General features: G+C 39.4%; 1 protein-coding gene across 4 annotated transcripts in view; it reads left to right on the forward strand.

The window, feature by feature from the left end:
• LOC149072905 (transcriptional enhancer factor TEF-1-like) overlaps positions 1-19,792 on the forward strand; it is a 102,277-nt gene that overhangs the window by 47,063 nt on the left and 35,422 nt on the right. The gene's annotated exons all lie outside the window — the stretch shown is intronic.

Raw genomic sequence — 19,792 nt, forward strand, 5'->3', positions numbered from 1 at the left:
CCATGGAATGTAAGTTGTGCATCATGTTCACATTCTGCAAGAGAGTGCTAAAATAGAAAATTTGAACCTTTCTGTCGTTTATAACATTACAGTTCGTGATGTATTTTTTCATGGATAAGCTTACCAGATAAACTTGTTACTACTCCTTTGCTGCAGTAGTGGGTCTGAAAAACAGCGTGAAATTTATTTGGTATGGAAGCCATCAATATCACAATGTAATTCATATTGATTAAGTACACTCTTTGGACTGGAAACCCTGTATTTTGTCTAACAGGGGTTTTTCAAACTTTTGCGTTTTACGAACCTCTTGCACCAATAGTGAAAGACACTGACTCCTTTCCGGAATAGTGTTCAGTATATGTTATAGGATTGAGTTGACCGTTTCTCATCAGAGCTTGTTGACCTCCTGAAATCTTTCCAAGGATTCTTGGTCAAAGATCACGGAGATTTTATCATTTAAAAGTTCTGGAAGGAAATCAGAAGAAAGATAATCATTATATCTCCATGATCGCCATCTCGTCCCATAATATAAGATGCCATAACTCATGAGGCCATTTGGTAGTTTTTAGTGTCTATTCTTTATTTATGAGCAATCTGGAGAGCTTAGTTAGGAATTTATAACTCACAAAGTATGGATAACGATTCTTGACCACATATCTTTGAAATGAAAGCGGGAAATTCAACCAATTTTTTGCCAATTGGCATCCAACATTACGTCTCGATTAAATATCCTGTTATTACCACGATTATAACAAAACCGTTATAAGGAAATCATTGTCAATTTTGAAGCAAAAACTGAATCATTGGCTAATCTGAAGTCTTCTCAATAGGGTTACAAAATTTTCAACTGATAAAGTACGGACACCGGGATAACTGACCGTGTGTATATATATATTTGTTACCAACATCGCCGCTCACTGTTGGCAAGAGGGTAATAGATTCAAATTTCAGGAAGGGAGAGTTTTTCCACAAAGTAAAGTCCACAGCTGATTTAGATTTCTACGAAGGCGCATATATTCGGGCCTTCAAAAATATATTAATAAACGACAATAAATCAACACCCCAGAACGCAACGCCATAGCTTAGATTCATCACGAGAGGGGATTCTAAGAAAATTCGAATATCATTCTGGTAGCGCCATTTCGCAAGCGTCCAATCAGGGGCGCTGCATTAGTCTTACACGCAGGCTATCGGCTTCATCCTGACCACGACGCCTCAAGTGAACAGGCGTACTTTTTTCCGTTGAGCAACCGAGAGCTAAGATTTGATATCCAACCCACGCGGGATCCTCGGTCGGCGTGATTAGTGGTGTTAAACATTTTTTCCTCTGCAAACGACGCCCACTGTGTGTCGAAATGCATTAGGAGTTTTTGTATTTTTCGTATATTTTCCTTATTCGTCGGTGACTTCTTAATAACCAAAATATTGCCTTATTCTCACCAAAACGGGGACGTAGGACGAACCTGAGTATAACCAACGTCACAAAATCACACAATACGGCACGGGCATGGGCAGTCTTCAAAATACAGACATCTGGTCACCCTTGGTTAGTTGAAGCTTATCATCAAGTTTGTTTCGATGTTAAAGGTATACGTGAATCTTTTTCCAGAAATATATCTCCGACTGTAAAGTCCAGTCCAAGGCCAGTAATAATTAGAACCACACTATCGGCGATTTTCCTGGCAGCGAAAATTATGACCAAGTGTTCTCTTTTATCATGTCCCACACCGCCTTGAAGTAATTGAGCAAAGATTCCTGAAATAATTACCCGAATGATAAACCGATTCGGTAAATACACAGATGAAAATGAAGTAAATGAAGTCGAAGGATGAACCCTTCACCTTTCAAATCTTGATTTTCTGGAGAACAAACGCACCTCGGAAGGATTGTTACCAATTTCTCTTAAGGGGCGAGAAATGTGGCGTGTTCATTTCCCAAAGAAGCCAATGGAAAAATCTCATGAACAGTTGAAGGCACGACAGACGCTCACTCGTAAATGTTTGTATTCCCCGTGGACATCACTCAAGCGTAAAACTAAGCTTCTACGTGTTGTGTTGATGCATGCATGTAAACACTCGTGCTCGCCTAACCGAGTTCGTATTTCATTCAGACTTGGCAAAGAGCGATTCGCCTGCATCCAAGTTTCACCTCATACTCTCTCTCTCTCTCTCTAAGCGCCCAGCATCATGTATATATTGCCCGCCATCTCTCTCGTTCTCTCTGACTCCCATTCATCCTGATCGCTGTCCCTTCCTTTCCTTTTGGACAAAAGAGCACCAGGAATGCCTGGAATGCGCAATTACAGCTGGACACGCTCCTCTCTATCTTCTCTCTTTCTGGAGCGAGGAGGAAGTGTAGCGAGGACTTTTCCACGTGGGAGCCAAAGTGCTGCAGTAGTGGTAGTGATGGTGGGTTTAGAGTGTGAGACAGCAGACGCTCTAGATGGATGTGGTAAAGATGGAGGCAGTATATGTGAGTGTGTGTGTGTGGATGTGAGTGAGATGATGTCTATTCCAGGGATGGGGGGGGGATGAGATGAGCGGAACCGGGTAAGAGTCCTCTCCTTTTCGATTTTTCACAGGAGGACTCTTTTACACTTGCCTCAACATGGTGGAGGGAGATGAGTAAAAATTACGTTCATTCCCCGTTCTTAGCGAGGCATTTTCCAATTTATCCATACAAAACAAATACTTTGTATTATGGTGTTTATAAGTCTTGATTTTGACGCACTCAAACATCATTGTCGATTGTGGAATTCTAATCTCGTTCGCGCTTTTTTTTTTGACGAAAATACGTATCTGTGTAAAACTTTATGTATCTGCGCAGTGGCCTCTCCTAATCCGTGTCCAGACCCGCTGCGCTAAGCGATGCCGAGCGGCGCAATCTAATGGTTTTTGACGGAACCGGCTATAGAGGTGAAGAAGGCATGCACATTGTTTGGTGAATTTTAAGCCACGTGACAGTTTTTCTACTCCTTGTGGGTGTCATAGTAACTTTCTTCATTGTGATGCACAATCCTCATGTCTTTGAAGCTTTCTAAAACCTAGTTCAATTAGTGACAGAATACGGGAATGGCAAAAACCAGCAGTTGAGTTTAAATAAATGCTCAGCAGTAATAAAATTTTCGTTAATCATGATTCTAAGTGTCTCATAAGGAATAGAGCCACAATTGCTGTCCCATCTCTGGTTTAATCTCTGACGGAATCTTTAATTTTGGTTGGTCAATCACCTGTAGGTGCACGATATGAGTTACCTAAGGCTAAGACCTTACTTATTTTCCGATTTGTGAAAGAGTCTGAAGATCTTGTGGAAGAGGTATTGATATCGGCGAGAGCCTACCATGAGAGAAAGGACTTTCAACTGTCAGTATAATGTTTTATGAGATTCTATGGGTAACATGCCCAAAATGTGTCACCACAAGTTTGTGAATGGTTCAAGATTATACGAATCTCAATCGTGTCAATTTTCATCATTGAAAAACCATCTTTTATATGACTAGAAGATTTTCTGAAGATACCGTAGACAAGACACAACAGTAAGCGAACAGGAGCTGCTGTATCAGTCACTCACTTATCTTACATGCTCTTGTTTCGCTTTAGAAGCCTAAATTTATATCGTTCCGTTTCGGGAGCGAGGTCGTGGAGTAGAAGAAACTTGATGAGATGTATCAAGACTTTTGTGATGTCTCATCTGCCTGCTGGCTTTTTGCCTGCTTTTTGTGACATTTCGTTGATAAAGTATTAACTCCTTTTATCTTTTTTTTTTTCCTCCCCTGTATGTGCAGCCATTTTTTTTTTTCATTTTACGAGTAAATTTTGGTGGGAAAAAAATGCACCTCTAGTCGTTCTTTCTCCCACTAACAAGATGTTAAAATAGCATCTGATTGCTAGTTGAAAGCTTTGCCACATCGTTTTATTGGATTCAGTGGTTGACTTCATTTTTTTTAGTTTACTTTTCTGCCTTATATTTCAATTCTACCATATTCTTTTATTGTATTTAACTACTGCAGAAACTCGCGATTCCTCGTGGACGCCATCTTCTCTCGTACCGCCTATTCCCATAAGGAAGTGAAACGGCAGTAAATTGATGAAAGACTAAATGTCGCGAAGTTATGGTTGGTCAATGAAATGCATGCCACTGCGAAGATCCATAATCCAAATTATTTCACAACATCAATGAAAACTTCATTGAGTTTTCTATGGAGAGGATTTTGATTATAGTTTGGTTTCATCCCTAGAGATGGTGCTTGGGCAATGATAAACTGAAATTTTCTACTTTTCTTTGGTGAGGTTATTGTATGTTTGTTCTTTTATTGCTGGTTTTCTACAGGGAAAACGGTTGGTTGTCAGATGGTGATGTGCCAATGTAAACCCCACGACTAACCGTAATGGTACTTTCGTTCCTTCCCGACACGAACTTGTATATCTTGGTTGGGTTCATTTCAGGGAAAATTCAGCAGCGTTAGAATTGGCAAATAAAATTCACAGTGAATTCGAGAACCTGCTGGTCCGCAGACATCATCACTGGTCCGCTAAATGTTCTCTGAAAAAAAAAAAAATCTCTTCTGAATAATAATAATTAACTTTCCCAAATATATTAGCATTTCGAAGACTGCTATATCACCAAGGGGACAAGGGGGTGCAAAAAGCCATAAAAAATTCACTGCGGATCGGTAATTCTCCCATAATAGATTCTTCCGCGATCAATGCATCACCGCGGAAGGGGGCCGCAAAGTTTTCGCTACCGGTCCCCGGGACCAGTTTTTTTTCTCTCGGTGGTCCGATTGTGTAATCAGTGGTCTCTGACCAGCGGACCACCAATGATTTCGAACGCTGCTGATTCAGTATCTCCGGTTTGAAGAATTCATGTTGTTAAAACAGCGTCTTATATACTTTGTTAACAAGGTTTTTTTATACAGGATGGTTATAATTAAACTGACACTACTCAGACCTATGTAGCGCCTGTTCTGGTGGACGTAGTATTTCGTTGAAACTTGGTGTGTAGGTTATGTGGACCAGGGGGGGGGGGGGGGAGAAAGAGAACGGTAATAAAAAAGTAATAAAAAATAGTTCAGTTTTTACCACCAGGTGAAAAAGTGGCGCTTTTTACTGCAGTTTTCTTTTTCTCATGGTCCATATAACGTATCTACTAAGTTTCAACGAAATGCGTTCACCAAAACGGCGCTATATAGGTCAGAGAAGTGTCAGTATAATCACACTACTCACAGAGCTGTCTTACTTTAACTGACGCTACTCAGGGCCCATTTCAACTTTTTCCAGGGGGGGGGGGGCAAAGCACATGTACTCAATGTATGTATATATATATATATATATATATATATATATATATATATATATATACCATTTTATGTGTATTTTCTAAATGACGGGCCTGGCGCTACTCAGATCTATGTAGCACCCAGGGCCGTAAATAGAAATTTTGCTGCTCGGGGCAAACATGATGTTTTTTAAATTCGATAATTTTGTACGAGTTTTCTTTGTTCTCACCTAAAACCGCCACCCCCTGAATTTTTCCTCCCTAGGGGCAGTTGCCCCCTTCCCCCAGTTCTGGTGGACGTATTTCATTGAAACACGGTATATTTATATGTTATGCATGGTGCATAGGTAACAGGGCGTATGGTTTTTCACTGGCGAATCGTTGACCCGAGAGGCATACTTCCAGTTAGAAAAAGTATCCAAATAACGTGTATAGTACTCAGATGTGTTATTCGTGTTGCAAGGGGTTGTATGGTTATTAAAATAAAAATTGTAACTTTTTATACGGACACTTTATGCCTAAGAACTCAATTACAAAGTTGTTGCCCTGTCTGTCCTGATACCAACAACAAAAAAGTTCACGTTTCTAAGAGCAATATTCACTGAGATATTCGAATTCGAAAAACGGAGGAAAGGTGGGAAAAAAAACAGCGTTAAATGCGGATAAAACGGTTTACTCGTATTTAACACTGTTTTTTTCCCCAACTTTCGAATATTTAAGAGAATATCGCACTTAGAAAAGTGGATTTTTTTTTGCATCATGAGAGACAGGGCAACAACTTTGTAATTAGGTACAGGGTGTCCGTATGAAAAGTTAACATTTTTATTTTAGTACTATATAATACTAGAACTATATAATTTCTTGTAACACAATTGACATATCTGAATACTACACGTTATTTGGATATTTTTTCTAACTGGAAGTATGCCTCTAGGATCAATGGTTCGCCAGTGAAACACCATACAAGTATGCCCCATGTATGTACCATGAATATGTTTTATCCTCGGATACGCCGCCATCTGGTGGCAAGTGTCAGCAATTGTGAGCTTTGGCCTGAGTTAGGTCAGACTGTCCACGTACGGTTCCGCCCAGTGCACACGAGCTCCAAGGAAAAATTGAAATCATTTGCCTTTGTAGTCTAGTGGTCTAGGGCGCTCACCCGGTAAGTGAGAGGACGTGTGTTCGATTATCAGCAAGGGCAGTTGAATTTTCTCTCTTTCCTAAATTCATCTCCGCACAGCCAGCGTTTGAAAACCTTCGTATGTTTTACAGCGTTATATGGGCTATAGGGAAAAAAGTAAACTGCAATATATAAAAAAAGCGCCCCTTTTTCACCTGGTAATCAAAAATTGAACTATTTATATGCTGGGCGTATAATCTTTTTAATAACTTTATCGTTTAGATATATAAGTCTTATCGTTTTCCAGTGGCTATTTCCTAAACCATTGGTTTTATAGCTAACTTTCAATTAGAAAAAATGTTTCAAATAAGGCCACCCATCATCTTAAATGCCGTTCAAATGAAAGAAATATATATATTAATAAAAAAGTTACAAAATTTAAATTTGTATACAGTCCCCCCTTTTCCAATTAGAAAGTTGTTGCCCTGTTTCCCCTAAGGCCAAAAAAAAAAATCCCGTGTTTCTAAGTGATATTAGATATTAGAATTCAAAAATCGGGAGAAAAAAATTTTCATTAGTATTTTTTTCATTTGAACGGTATTTATATAATGGGAGACATCATTTGAAACATTTTATCTAATTGAAGTTGGCTCTAAAACCAACGGTTCAGAAAATAGCCATGGGACAACGATAAGAGTTGGCACTCTGTGTACAGGGCCCAGCCTTATAAAACGCGGAGCCCCCCCCCCCCCCGAAAATGAGAATCATGAAAATTCAGAATACATGCAAAATACTTATAGAACTGATGAAAATTTTCGGAATGCTAAAAAATTCTGTTTTAAAAAATTCCCGTGACTTAGCGATGCCAACCCTGAAACCGTTTTTTATTTCGATTATTTTTCCGGTTTTTATGAATTTTTAAAGTTTCTACGGACTTTTTGCCCACCCTGTATATATGTATATATATATATATATATACATATAACCGTTTTCTTTTCCCCCCATGGTCCACATAACCTACATGCCAAGTTCCAACGAAATACGTCCACCAGAACAGGCACTGCATAGGTTTGAGTTGTGTCAGTTTAATTATAACTGCCTGAGGGGGGGGGGGGGGGTTAATTATGACATTCCTTCTCGAGAATTCTGTATATGTATTTTCTGTATTCTCTTTCCTTCCGGGAACATTTGATCAAATATGTGTTTCCAACCTGTATGCCATGAAATATTTGAAATCCTAATCATACCCACACACACACACAGCGTTCACGTTAAAATGCTGGTAATCCCCTGATAAAATGTTCAGTGACGATCGTTGACATATGGATTTCCACTAAAGACTTCAAACGATTTATCGTTATCCACTCGAAAAATTTATGACTCGTAGATTCAGACCAATTCGGATGGGATTAATCCATCGGATTTTAAATTGCAGGTACGTTAATGAGGAATTACTATTGATTCGTTTAAGAGAATTTAATTAATTTTCATTTTCCATTCTATCTCCGTATAGTTATATATATATACAGAGTGCATAGCATACAGGAGGTATGGCATTTTACTGCCGAACTGTTGTTCCTAGAGGTATACTTCCAATTAGGAAACGAATCCAAATCATGTGTCGAACTCAGATTCGTGTTGCAAGGGGTTGTATAGTTATCAAAAAATGAAAAATTAACTTTTATACCAAACCCGTGTGTCCAAAAACCCAATTAAAAAGTTGAATGCCAACTGATGCCAACTAAAAAAATTTCACATATCTAAGTGTGCAATATTCAGAGATATTCGAAAAACGAAGGAAATTTGGAAAAAAACCCAGCATTAAATGTCGGTAAAACGGTTTTTCCGCATTTAACGCTGTTTTTTTTCCAAATTTCCTCCGTTTTTCGAATTCGATTATCCCAGTGAATATTACGAGGAAAGGGTCCAAAGGGTCCATCCTCAAAAAACTATGAAAAAATTCAAGTGCATTCATCTCATCCAGAAACTCATAAAAACAAAAAAATAGCGGCAGAATGCAATTATTATTAAAAATTACTAAAAATGACAACAGTTGGCTAATTATCACCTCTCGCGCGTGTCCTGGCGATATCTAAAAAAACTTCTTTTCCCTCTTGTTTTTTCCTCCTGCTTTTTTTTTTCTGGAAAAACTCTGGTCTAGTTATTTCTCTCTTTTTTTTCTTTCTTTCAACTGTCTGTGCTTAATCCTAATCATGGGTTGCTTGAATTACGTCACTCTATGACTGTAAGGTTGCGGGATTTTAACCACTTTACGATCAAGGACGTAATATTGCGTCGAAACGCCAGTGGAATAAATTCATACATGTTCACTCTCTGTTTTCTTTCGTCTCTCCTCATCATCGATAAGCTTTGAGTCAACCCTATCATTTTTTTTCCTATTGGTTTTTTGTATACTCTGATAGTGGTTTTTCCCCCCACATATGTATCTTTCTTATGAGAGTGAAAGAGAAAACAGGTGGGGTGAGGCTGAAGAGAGAAATCTACTTTGTATACATACATTCTTATCAACTTATCTGCTATACTGTTTAACTCTAACTCTTTGTTTTTTTTTCTTCCTTTTCTCTTCTACTTTTTCCGTTCCCCTTTTCCTTTTTATAACGTGCGGTTAGGTTAGGACAAGGTTACCATATTTATTGCCGATTCGTCAAGTAGAGAGCATCCGAATCGGTTGCCAATCGCTTGTAAGCGTAGGGGTTAAAATTCATTCTTGGCCTCTATTGGTGTTCAAAATATTTATATTTAATTTTTTTTTTTGAGTGACCCAATAATAATTCCGCCAGATAGATTTATATTTTTGGGCATATTTTAATGAGTAGAATTAGTGGGGTAATTGTTTCGAAACTTTTGGAGGACGACACCTTCGACCTTTCCCTGTGAAAAAAGCGAGATTATTTTCGTTGGCATCAGGAGAGACAGGGCAATAACTTTCTAATTGGGTTTTTGGGCACACGGGGACTGTACAAAATGTTAATTTTTTTTATTTTAATAACTACACAACTCCTTGAAACACGTAAATGACATATCTGAGTACTACACGTTATTTGAAAACTTTTTCTGATGGGAAATATACCTCTAGGATCAACGATTCGCCAGTAAAATGTCATAGCCCCCTGTTTGCTATGCACCCTGTATATAAAGACTAGGACTTATGTTTAAAATCGAATCCCGAGCAGCTTGGTGAGACATTAACCATTTCACGATCAAGGACTTAATATTGCGTCCAAACGCCAGTGGAGTAAATTCACACAAGTTCTCTGTTTTCTTTCCTCTCTCTTCATCATCGAGAAGCTTTGTTGTAACCCTATAATTTATTTCCCTCTTCCTTTTTTTCTATACCCTGATAGTGATTTTTTTTTTCACATATCATGTATCTTTCTACTATACAGGGTGATTCAAAACTCAACGTACAAACTTTTAGGAGAGGTAGAAAACAAAAACGAAACAATCCCATAGGAATGTATCACCGGAAACCCCAACCTGATCGGCTGGAGGATAAACGAAGATGCAGAAATAACAAACCAATAATGGGGGGGGGAACTCTTTATTTAGCGATAATTTACACGATGACAGTACGTGTACACGTTAAGTTTCACAACAAGTGCTCAAAGTTCTTACCATTTGCGTCGCAAGAATCTCCGTCGCAGCTGCAAACGTCCGCGAAATGCCGGGTATTATTGAAAGGGTTCGACAATCAATTCGTCGCCGTTGTGAAGCTTGCGTAACTGTGGATGGTAAGAACTTTGAGCGCCTTGAACGTGTACACGTACTGTCCTCGCTAAATAAAGGATTTTCTTCCACCCATTATTGGCCTGTCTTTTCTGCTTCTTCGTGTATCCTCCAGATGATTAGGTTGGGGTTACCATATTTAACGCCGATTCGTCAAAAATAGATCATCCAAATTAGTGGCCAATCGCTTGTAAGTGTACAGGTTAATGGCTTGACTGAGACTACAACAAGACAGTTCCACAGCCAGGGTTTCATGCTCCAGTCATACGACTTGTAGATGGCATGATCCTGTTGATATTCTTGTTTTTCCATGTCGAAATGAAAATGGATGAATTGGTTAACATTGGTATCTCGGAACTAGTAATTATATCATGCTAATATCTTAAGCAAGAAGTTATACAGCGGAACCTCTCGATAACAGACATCATGGAACCGAAAGTTTCGTCCGCTAACGGGGAGTGCCTGCTAATATATTACGAAATTACATCCCGGCATGTACCAATTCGTTAGAAATTCCGTAGAGGTATGTGTACGAGGTGCATGTACGGCTAAGTAATAGTAGTAATGACGATGACGACAACTTACGGCTCACACACACACACACACACACCTTAGATTTTCTCAAACTTTTTCTACCATCGCCCCTTCCTTCAAAAACTCTTCTCATCGCCCCAACTCAAGCCAATCCATAGGAATGCTATACTAAATCCAAAGCTTCTACCGCCCCCCCCCGGACCTTTCCATCTCCCCGGGGGCGATATTGCCCAGTTTAGGAAACACTGCTTTAGATCATAGGAATGCTATACTAAATCCAAAGCTTCTACCGCCCCCCCCCCGGACCTTTCCATCTCCCCGGGGGCGATATTGCCCAGTTTAGGAAACACTGCTTTAGATCATAGTTCCCAAAAAAAAAATTCCTTCACCATTTTTTCACACTTTTTCTTCTCATCGCCCCCAACTCAAACCAACCCATACGATCCTATGCGAAACCCAAAGCTTCCACCGCCCTCCTGGACCATTCCATCGTCCACTTTGGGAAACACTGCCTTAGATCGTTTACTATCAATAGATCACGAACAGTAAGTATTCCGTGGAGAAAGAAAAAGAAACCTCGTGGTTTTTGGGGAGAGACGTTGGTTCTTGTGTAGGCAGGAGGTGGCGTAAAAGGCTCGCTGTAAGCGAGGGTAGTGTGTAGTGTTTCGATAATTATTGTTTTATAATTAATTAAATACACTATTATTATTATTTGAAAGTGATAGTGTCTGCTTGAAGTCAATCGCTCGACAAAGCCGAACACGCCAAGTTAATGGAACGCTGTATAAACCCGACCAATAGACAGTTGCGTATTTACAGGAGGGCTTAGCGGACTATAGCCAGAACGGCAAGTTCAGAGGGGCGGCAAATTTGAGGAGTGAGTGGCCATGAAAATTGGCAGAATGGGAGAAGGGCGGGGAAATTTGTATAACCTTCAATAAATCCGCCTCTGCCCAGACAACAAGGGACTAGGTCAGCGAGTGACCTAAAGAGCTTGCAAGCACGTGAGTGAGCAAAAGAGTGACTTAAGAGCATGAGTGACCTACAGGGCGAGGGACCAGGTGAGTCAGTGGTCTAGAGCCCGGACCGTCTTAACACCTTTGGGCCACCGGGCAAAGTTATTTTTCCGCAGCCCCTAACCTGGTTAAGATTTTCGAGATTAAGCATGTGAATTGATAAGCAGGCATTTGTGATCAGATAAGTGGGTCTTAGAAAAATCAATTTGCCCGGGGGTCCATGATGCTCTTGAGACGGCCCTGCACTCTAGGCCCCCGGACCGTATCCGGGTGGGCCCATGCGGCACTGCCTAGAGCGTGTGCAAGCATGTGAGTAACAAAAACAGTGTGCAAACGTCAATGCCAGCACTATACGCTTATAATAAAAAACACCAATTCAAATATGTTTTAATAATACATAGTAATGGATATTTATTTATTTTACCAAGAAGAAAGTTATCATAATTTGTTTTTTATACATTTGTATATCCGAGATTATACACTATAAAAGTTTGATAAAACTTATAAAGATTATATTGGGTATTTTGGTTATATTTGGCATCCATATCTTTTTTTCAGCCACCTTGTTGGGCAATTTGAATATTGTGGCCTTTCTATTTGTATTTGTAAAAGATCTTTTACAAAACTTAAAAAAACAACCAGTAAGCCTATTGGTGTAACCGATACGCTTATTGGTTGCATTTTTTAATTTTTATAGAAGACCTTTTTTAAAACATTCACAGTGTAATGCCGGCCTTTGGGAACATTTTGTAAAAGCAGAGCATTACTGCATTACACAAAAGTGTAGAATATTAAGAGTCCCATACTTGTACTGTCATCTGGTAATCGAAAGGTTGTTATACAACCTTCATAGTTCAAAGTACCGACACCCAACAACGTATGTAAGGGATGTTACGGGGTTTAAATAGTTGATGTTACTTTAAGGTACCATCAGTACTGAAAGGGTTAAGAGAATGTATGCGTAAAATGTTATCTTGAATCCTACCGAAACACGTTCATGTTATATCTGAGCCGATTCCCTGAAAGACGCTGTCGAAATTATGATCCCCCTCCCCCCGATACCATTTTTGGTATGCCAACTTCACTCCCAACGACAGGCAGACGATCTTTGAGGTTTCCATGGATGTCCTTCTCGTCGAATCTTCGGAGAGATCCCCCCTTCCTCCATCAACTTCAGGGGGGCTCTCCACTTTCCCGGACTCTGTCTAATATCGCACAGCAAGAACTCTCCAAGTCCGATCGATTACGTCCTTTGGGGGTGGACGATACGCTAATCCACCACCACCACCACTACCAACAACGCTTTTTGGGCCCAACCCCCCCCCCCCCCGCTTCTTACTATCCAACGTACGAGACCTAACCACCCTCCAGCACTCACGTATGTCCCCTCTACGCCACCGTGTCCTCTCCCAAACGTACCACGCCTCTTCCTCCCACCGCAGAAACACTATCCGGATGGAATTCCAGGAATGTCTTTCCCTCCCCCCCCCCTCCCCGGATGCTTTTCCCGGAGAGATCCGGGACGATGGGGATGGGTACGAAAAGGATGATGTGGCGAAAGGACGGGAACGGCAGAAAATTACACCTGCAAAGTTGAGGGTGCGAAGAGATAACGCGCAATAGGAATCGGGCTTTCTGGGTGAAGGCTGCTGGAGCTGTCTGTATGTGTGGATGCTGCCATGGACTTGGAATATTATTATGACTGAGTTGGGGGAAAATATTTTCCAGCCATTTTTTCTTTTTTTCCTCTATCCGTACTCTTGAGATTTTCCTTCTCCCTCCACCATATCCTACTGGTTCTCCTTTGGTCGATAAACATAAAAAGGGTTAGAAATGGGAGAAGAAAAACTAGAAAAAACAACAAGAATTTATATCAAAATATTATTTTGTGTTGTCTTCGGATTCCGTTTTAATTTATTTTTTTCCATAGGTGATTGAATTTTTGTCCACGTAAGAGATTAGTTGGAAAGTTCTGTAATCTTTTTTGAATACAGTTTTTCCGTCCGTCTAAAAATATCGTATTTAAATCATGTTTCTCGATCTCTCAACGAAGACTCTAATAGGTTTTCAGTATTTTGTAATCATTTGAATGGAATGATGATGATATTGTATATAGTTTCTTGAGTCCGTAGTTTTTTTCCTCAATATAAATGCAGTTGTCTCGGGTTTACGTTCCAGGGTGTTGGCCGCGAATAACCCGTAAACTTTTTTTAGGCATCTCGTTTACGTGTGCTTTGTGTGACAGAAGTAGAAGGGAGCGTCTAGTGATTCTCGGCGATGCTATTTTTTCGAAAGAACATCATAATGTCTGTTAGCCGTTTGATGTAATTGAATAATGACGGTTATAGTATGGAAGTTATGCGGTACATAACTGGCGTGCCTTTTCATCGCGCCCACAGAAAAACAGCAGTTTCTACGTGTGAGACATGTGGATCCAGGAGTATACAGGGTTTTTCCTGTAAGTGCTAGCACGGCCTCTATCTCATCAACCGTCCGTCGTAGAGATGATTCCAGTCTAAAAAGTTTTCAACATACGTTTAAAAATTACCCTGTACCAGTTTTGGGAGTAAAAATACAGTATGCAACAACATAAGAAATCTAAATTTTTATACGGTTCCCCCTCCGACTTCTAACTTCCAATTATAAAGTTGTTGCCCTGTCTCTCCTGATGTCAACAAAAAAGATTCCATGTTTCCAAGTGCAATATTCACAGAGGTAGTCTTGAATTTGAAAAACGGCGGAAATTTGAGAAAGAACAGCTTTAAATGCGGGTAAAAACGGTTTTTCCGTTTTAACGCTATTCTTTCCTGAATTTCCTCAGTTTTTCGAACTCGAATATGTCTGTGAATATTTTTTGTCTGTGGATTTTTTTTTTGTTGACATCAGGAGAGACAGGGCAACAACTTTATAATTAAAAGTTGGAGGTCGGGGGGGGGGCGTGTAAAAATTTAGATTTTTTTTAACTTTGTTACACACTGTATTTTCACCCTCAAAACTGGTACAGGGTAATTTTTGAGCTCCTTTTGAGCATTTTTTAAATTGGAGTCATACCTCTATTTCGGGCGGTTGATGAGATAAAGGCCGTGCTAGCACTTGCAGGACACCCTGTATAGTAGCAGGTATAATATAATTTCAAGTTCTTGTTTTTTGATATATCTGGCTGTTGATTCATCGATGGCAATAACGGGAAAAAGCAGCAATGACACTAACTTTTTTCAATAGTTCGAGTTTTCCTTGCAAGTTTTTCACATTCAGAAACATTTAGACACAACTGTCTTTCAGAAACATTCTTCAGAAGCACTAGAAAAACCTTCTCAGGAGTGGTTTTTAAAACGTTCATTTTTAAACGCACGTACAATTTATATTTTGTTCCGATATGAGAATTTTCGCACTACAACGTGTTTTCCAGAAAACTCGGGAAGAGACCGCTAATATTAAGTCCACGAATACCGAGGGCCGAGACTGTACAGTACTGACATGATTTCAAAGATTTCTGACAGCCGTGTTTTCAAAATTCCTTGGAATCATATTCGTCGGAAGTGGAAGACCCCTGGGTGATCGACTTGACCTTTTTTTTTTTTGACCATTTTTATTTCTGAATTAATTCTGGGTGCTCAGACCGGTGCTACAAAATACAAGCACTTACTGTAGATCACACATCTTCAACCCGTTGCTCGCGAGCACCACGGTGCTCCCTGAACCACCCAGAGTGCTCGATGCTTGTGTCCAATTTCGTGCTCACGAGCATGTGATCAACGATTCCAGTTAAACACTTTGTACACATTGCATCTAAGGATTGGAATCATCCTGGTTGCATGCATTCGTATGTCAAACTTGCTGTAAGAGTGCTCTTCTTTTGATGAGGAGTACAAGCAGTGCTCGCGACTAAAAAAAGGTTGAAGACCTCTGCTGTAGATGCTCGAGCACCCACTTCACCCCTGGCGCCGACGACGCCACTGTTTGGAGCTATATTTTAAACTCGGTCGTCATGATACCACTGATATAAAGTCAGCTATAAGCTGTTGACCCAACCGTTTTCTACGGAGAATGATCTTAATGAACCTCGTTTTTAACCTATATAACTACCTCGAATATAACGACACATTTTTATAGCACTCCCGTTTCTCGGTGTTTTCCCAATGCATTATTGAAATTGCACTCAAACTTTAGATGCAATTTCTATTGATAATTATGACAATAAAAATGATTCGATTGTCGATCATCGTCTAGTTTTTTCATCGTTTCTACATTAGTAGAGTTTCTGGAAGCGTGGATCTCTATTGATGTAATTTATCTTTCTTTCAGTATCGGGATCATTAACTCTGCTTAACTGCATTTCGATCACGGACGAAATATTTCGTCCAAATCCCTGTGGAATAAATTCAGTATCCAGTTGTCGGTGTTTTCTTTCCTCTCTCCTCATCATCGCGAAGCTTTATTGTAACCCCCATGAATTGAAGTTGTGTTTCCTCCCCGTTTTTTCTATACTCCTGTCAGTGATTTTTTTTCCATACATATAATGTATCTTTGTACTATATACATGTAAGAGCGAAAGAGGACATGTAGAGTGAGGGTGAGAAGAGAAATCTACTATATATTCACTTATCTACTTATCTATTTTACTGTTTTTCCTTCTCTCTATTCATTTCTTTTTCTTTTTTCTTTCTTCCCTTTTCCAACGTGCGGTTAGGTTAGGACAAAGTTACTAATTCGTCAAGTAGACATCATACATTTTTTGACAAAAGCTTATACGTGAAGGGGTTAACAAAGTATATAATTAGAGAGTGGTTATAATAAACCGACGCTACTCAGACCTATGTAGCGCCTGTTCTGGTGGAGGTATTTCATTGATACTCGCTACATACGTTATATGGACTATAGAGAAAAGAAAACTGCGATAAAAACACCTGCTCATCTGGGGTAAAAAAAATTGAACTCTTTTGTTATTGTAGTTTTCTTTTCCCCATGGTTCATATAACCTACATACCAAGTTTCAACGAAATACGTCCACCAGAACAGGCGCTACATGGAGAACTGCTGTGTACTCTCTTATCTACTTTATCTATTTATACTTTTTTGTTTCGCTTTTCTATTTTCTTCTCTCCCCTTCTTCCTTTTTGTAACGTGCGGTCAGGTTAGGACAAGGTTACCAGATTTATCACCGATTCATCAAATGGAGATCATCCAACTTTGTTGCCGAAAGCTTGTACGTGAAGGGGGGTTGTGATACCCCCCCCCCACCCCAGGGGATTTTATAAGTATTTTTTCATTTCTGCATTTTTCATTTTAGGGATGAAATGATTCTTTCTCGAGGTAGCACCTGATAATATATTTCAAACCAGTGTCTTAAAAACTTCGCTCTCGGTTATAAAGACACACAATTACACCGTTTCTGTTACATATCATTATAACTGATGAATATGACAGTATTGTGCAAAGTTCTCGGCTCCGTTTTCTTATGTGACAATAATAGTTAAATCCCTGTCTCTCAAAGATTTTCCTCAGCTTTGTGATTTTATCATCATCTGGATGGAAATTAGACATTTTATAATGATGGTTTTTTACGGTTTCTTGTAAAGACCGTAATTGTCCTCAAAATAAGTATTGCGTGGATTCTAAAGATTGTGACAGCCATTTATTAAAAGAGTTTTGGAACTGGTTTCTGATATCCGTAGGTGTATGCGTTTTCATTTGATATTCCATCGATACTAAATATTGAGTTTAGACCTAGAATACTTTCTGTTGTTCTGACACTATAACCGTTCTTATAACCCATTAAATGCTCTTTTTTTTCTCGAAAAGCTGATAATTTTTTTTTCATTGTTAATGACACAAATTGAAAGCTGGAAAAATCATTTAAAAAATCTATTTCGAACTGTACACGGCTTATACAATGTCTTACTAAAGACGTGCAAAGCCTCAAAAACCACACATAAAATAAATGTGTTAAAGTTATATTCCATTCCAAATACATAAAACTACCTTTTTTGTCATACAACTATAGTAAGGAAAAAATTCGGATTGCAATCTTCAAGGTAAAAAAAAATAAATCCAAACAAAAAATTTCAACAAATTAGCAAAATCACAACCACACACATACTCAGCAACAAACTAAGAGTTGTCGTCAATCGGAACATCTACCAGCAAATTCAAAATATAAAATGTAAAGAATATGACTTCACATTATGTATGTGCAAAGGCAATTCTGAACTTTTATCTTCGAACTGGTTGCAATAATGAACGTTTAACCGTAGATAACTAAACATTCGTCTAATAGACTACCGATCAGATTAGTTACTGAGTGGTACTGATTTAATTTTAGTTATCTAGGGTTAAAGAATCTTGCACATAGGCACAGCTACGCATTCAAGACTTCAGCAAATAAAGTGGCTTTAGCTCTTATTCTGAGCTGTTTACAACCGTAACTTCCATCAGAAATCTACGAAACTTCGAGAACGTTTTAATGTGAAAAGGTGGGAATAATATCGGGAACGAAGTGTAAGGTAACGCATGTGCTTTTTTTTTTGCAACCATGTGACCAATTTGCTCAAGCTTCATGGTCGGATATCTAAACGTCTTCGGCAGATGTTTCCATTTTTATTTTTTCACTAATGAATATCGCATTGAGTTTACAAGAACGTGTTTAGCTGGTAAAATTATTTTGCCTACAGGGTGGTTCAGCACCTGAAGCTTCACATAGATTTTCGGTCTTTGGAGGGTCTTCGAAAATGCCTTCACCATGACTTAATTAAGAAGTTCTCACAGTTCCAAAGCTTTTTGATGGATAATTACAGCTGTATAAGTATGAAGTGGATGCAATTTTAATATCAATAACATTGTTTCACAAAGTGGGCAATATCGCCCCCTAGTGGATGATAGACGAGTACAATATAGGATCCTATGGGTTCGCTTGAGTCGGAGGGGGCGATGAGAGAGAGAAAATTTCTGAAGAAGGGGGCGATGGAAAAAAAAGTTTGGGAAACTGCGTTAGACCTTAAAAGATCGGATTGTCTTCAGAAATTCTGCGCTTATTTCGTGAATCCGTATCCGAAACCTCGGTTGTATTGTTTCGTTAAGCGTATTCTGCATTGACTGAATTTTATTTTTTTTCTGATGCCATTGTTTCCTGATTTACGATTGTTAGGAGCATGCTGTTGAATTTTGTATGAATAAAATATTTGGCATCAACTAGGGAGAAACAAATCAATCCACGATGATATTCCAAAGTTTTTTGTTATTTTGTTTTAGTTCCCTCAGACATAAGAACCAGATAAGGTAACGCCTTCTGTTCCCCCAATCGCTCGTGTGGTATTATAGAAGGTGGGGTTTTCGGGATTCTCCGGATTTATTTCACATTCTTAGCGATTGCGCATTCCAAGGATCGCGGGGAAGCCCCTCACTGTAACTGGGCCATTGCTCCTTTGGGGGAGTTCCCATGCTCAGTTGTGGATGCGTGATGGGTGTTTTTCAGAAGCTTTTGTTCGGTACAATATTCTACACCTGCACCCTGAGAAAGATAGAAATTATCAGTTTTGTGCATTGTTTGGAATCGACCAAATATTAAAATAGCTAAGACTTTCGTAAAGGCCATCTAACGCTGCGGATTCTTTTTAGATTTGTCACGATTGAAGTCTGCCGGATATCTTTCGTTGGAGAGTGTTTTAAGTCAGAACGAGTCCAGCGTTTTATCTCATCCTGTTAGAATTAATTCGGGTTAGGATCGGCCCCTGAGCTGGCCTACCCAATTTTTGTGCCTTGTTCTTGAAACCGGACCGCAACTGAGATTGAAGCATGGCGTGGAGCATGCTAAAAGAAATACAGGTTTGTTCCGAAGTACTGCCACATTGCACTAAATGTACAATAATATAAAACGTGCTCTTTGAAGTTCGCGGACGAAAGCTGAACGGCCATAGGACCAAGAGCGGCACAAGATTACCCACCGCCTGGTTGCAAAGCCTCATGTACTGTCCCTAAAGACGGCCCTGGTAGAAGGCTGACAGGGCTCTACCCTGGGGGGGGGGGGGGAATAAACCTATTTTGTTTCTATTGCAAAGTCGCGCCCTATTGTTTACCGAGAACATGTACGTGATCATACGCC

This window comes from Pholcus phalangioides, unplaced genomic scaffold (genome assembly GCF_987345545.1).
Source record: "Pholcus phalangioides strain wild (caught in Gottingen) unplaced genomic scaffold, Ppha-v1.0 ptg000017l_1, whole genome shotgun sequence".
Taxonomy (NCBI): Eukaryota; Metazoa; Arthropoda; class Arachnida; order Araneae; family Pholcidae; genus Pholcus; species Pholcus phalangioides.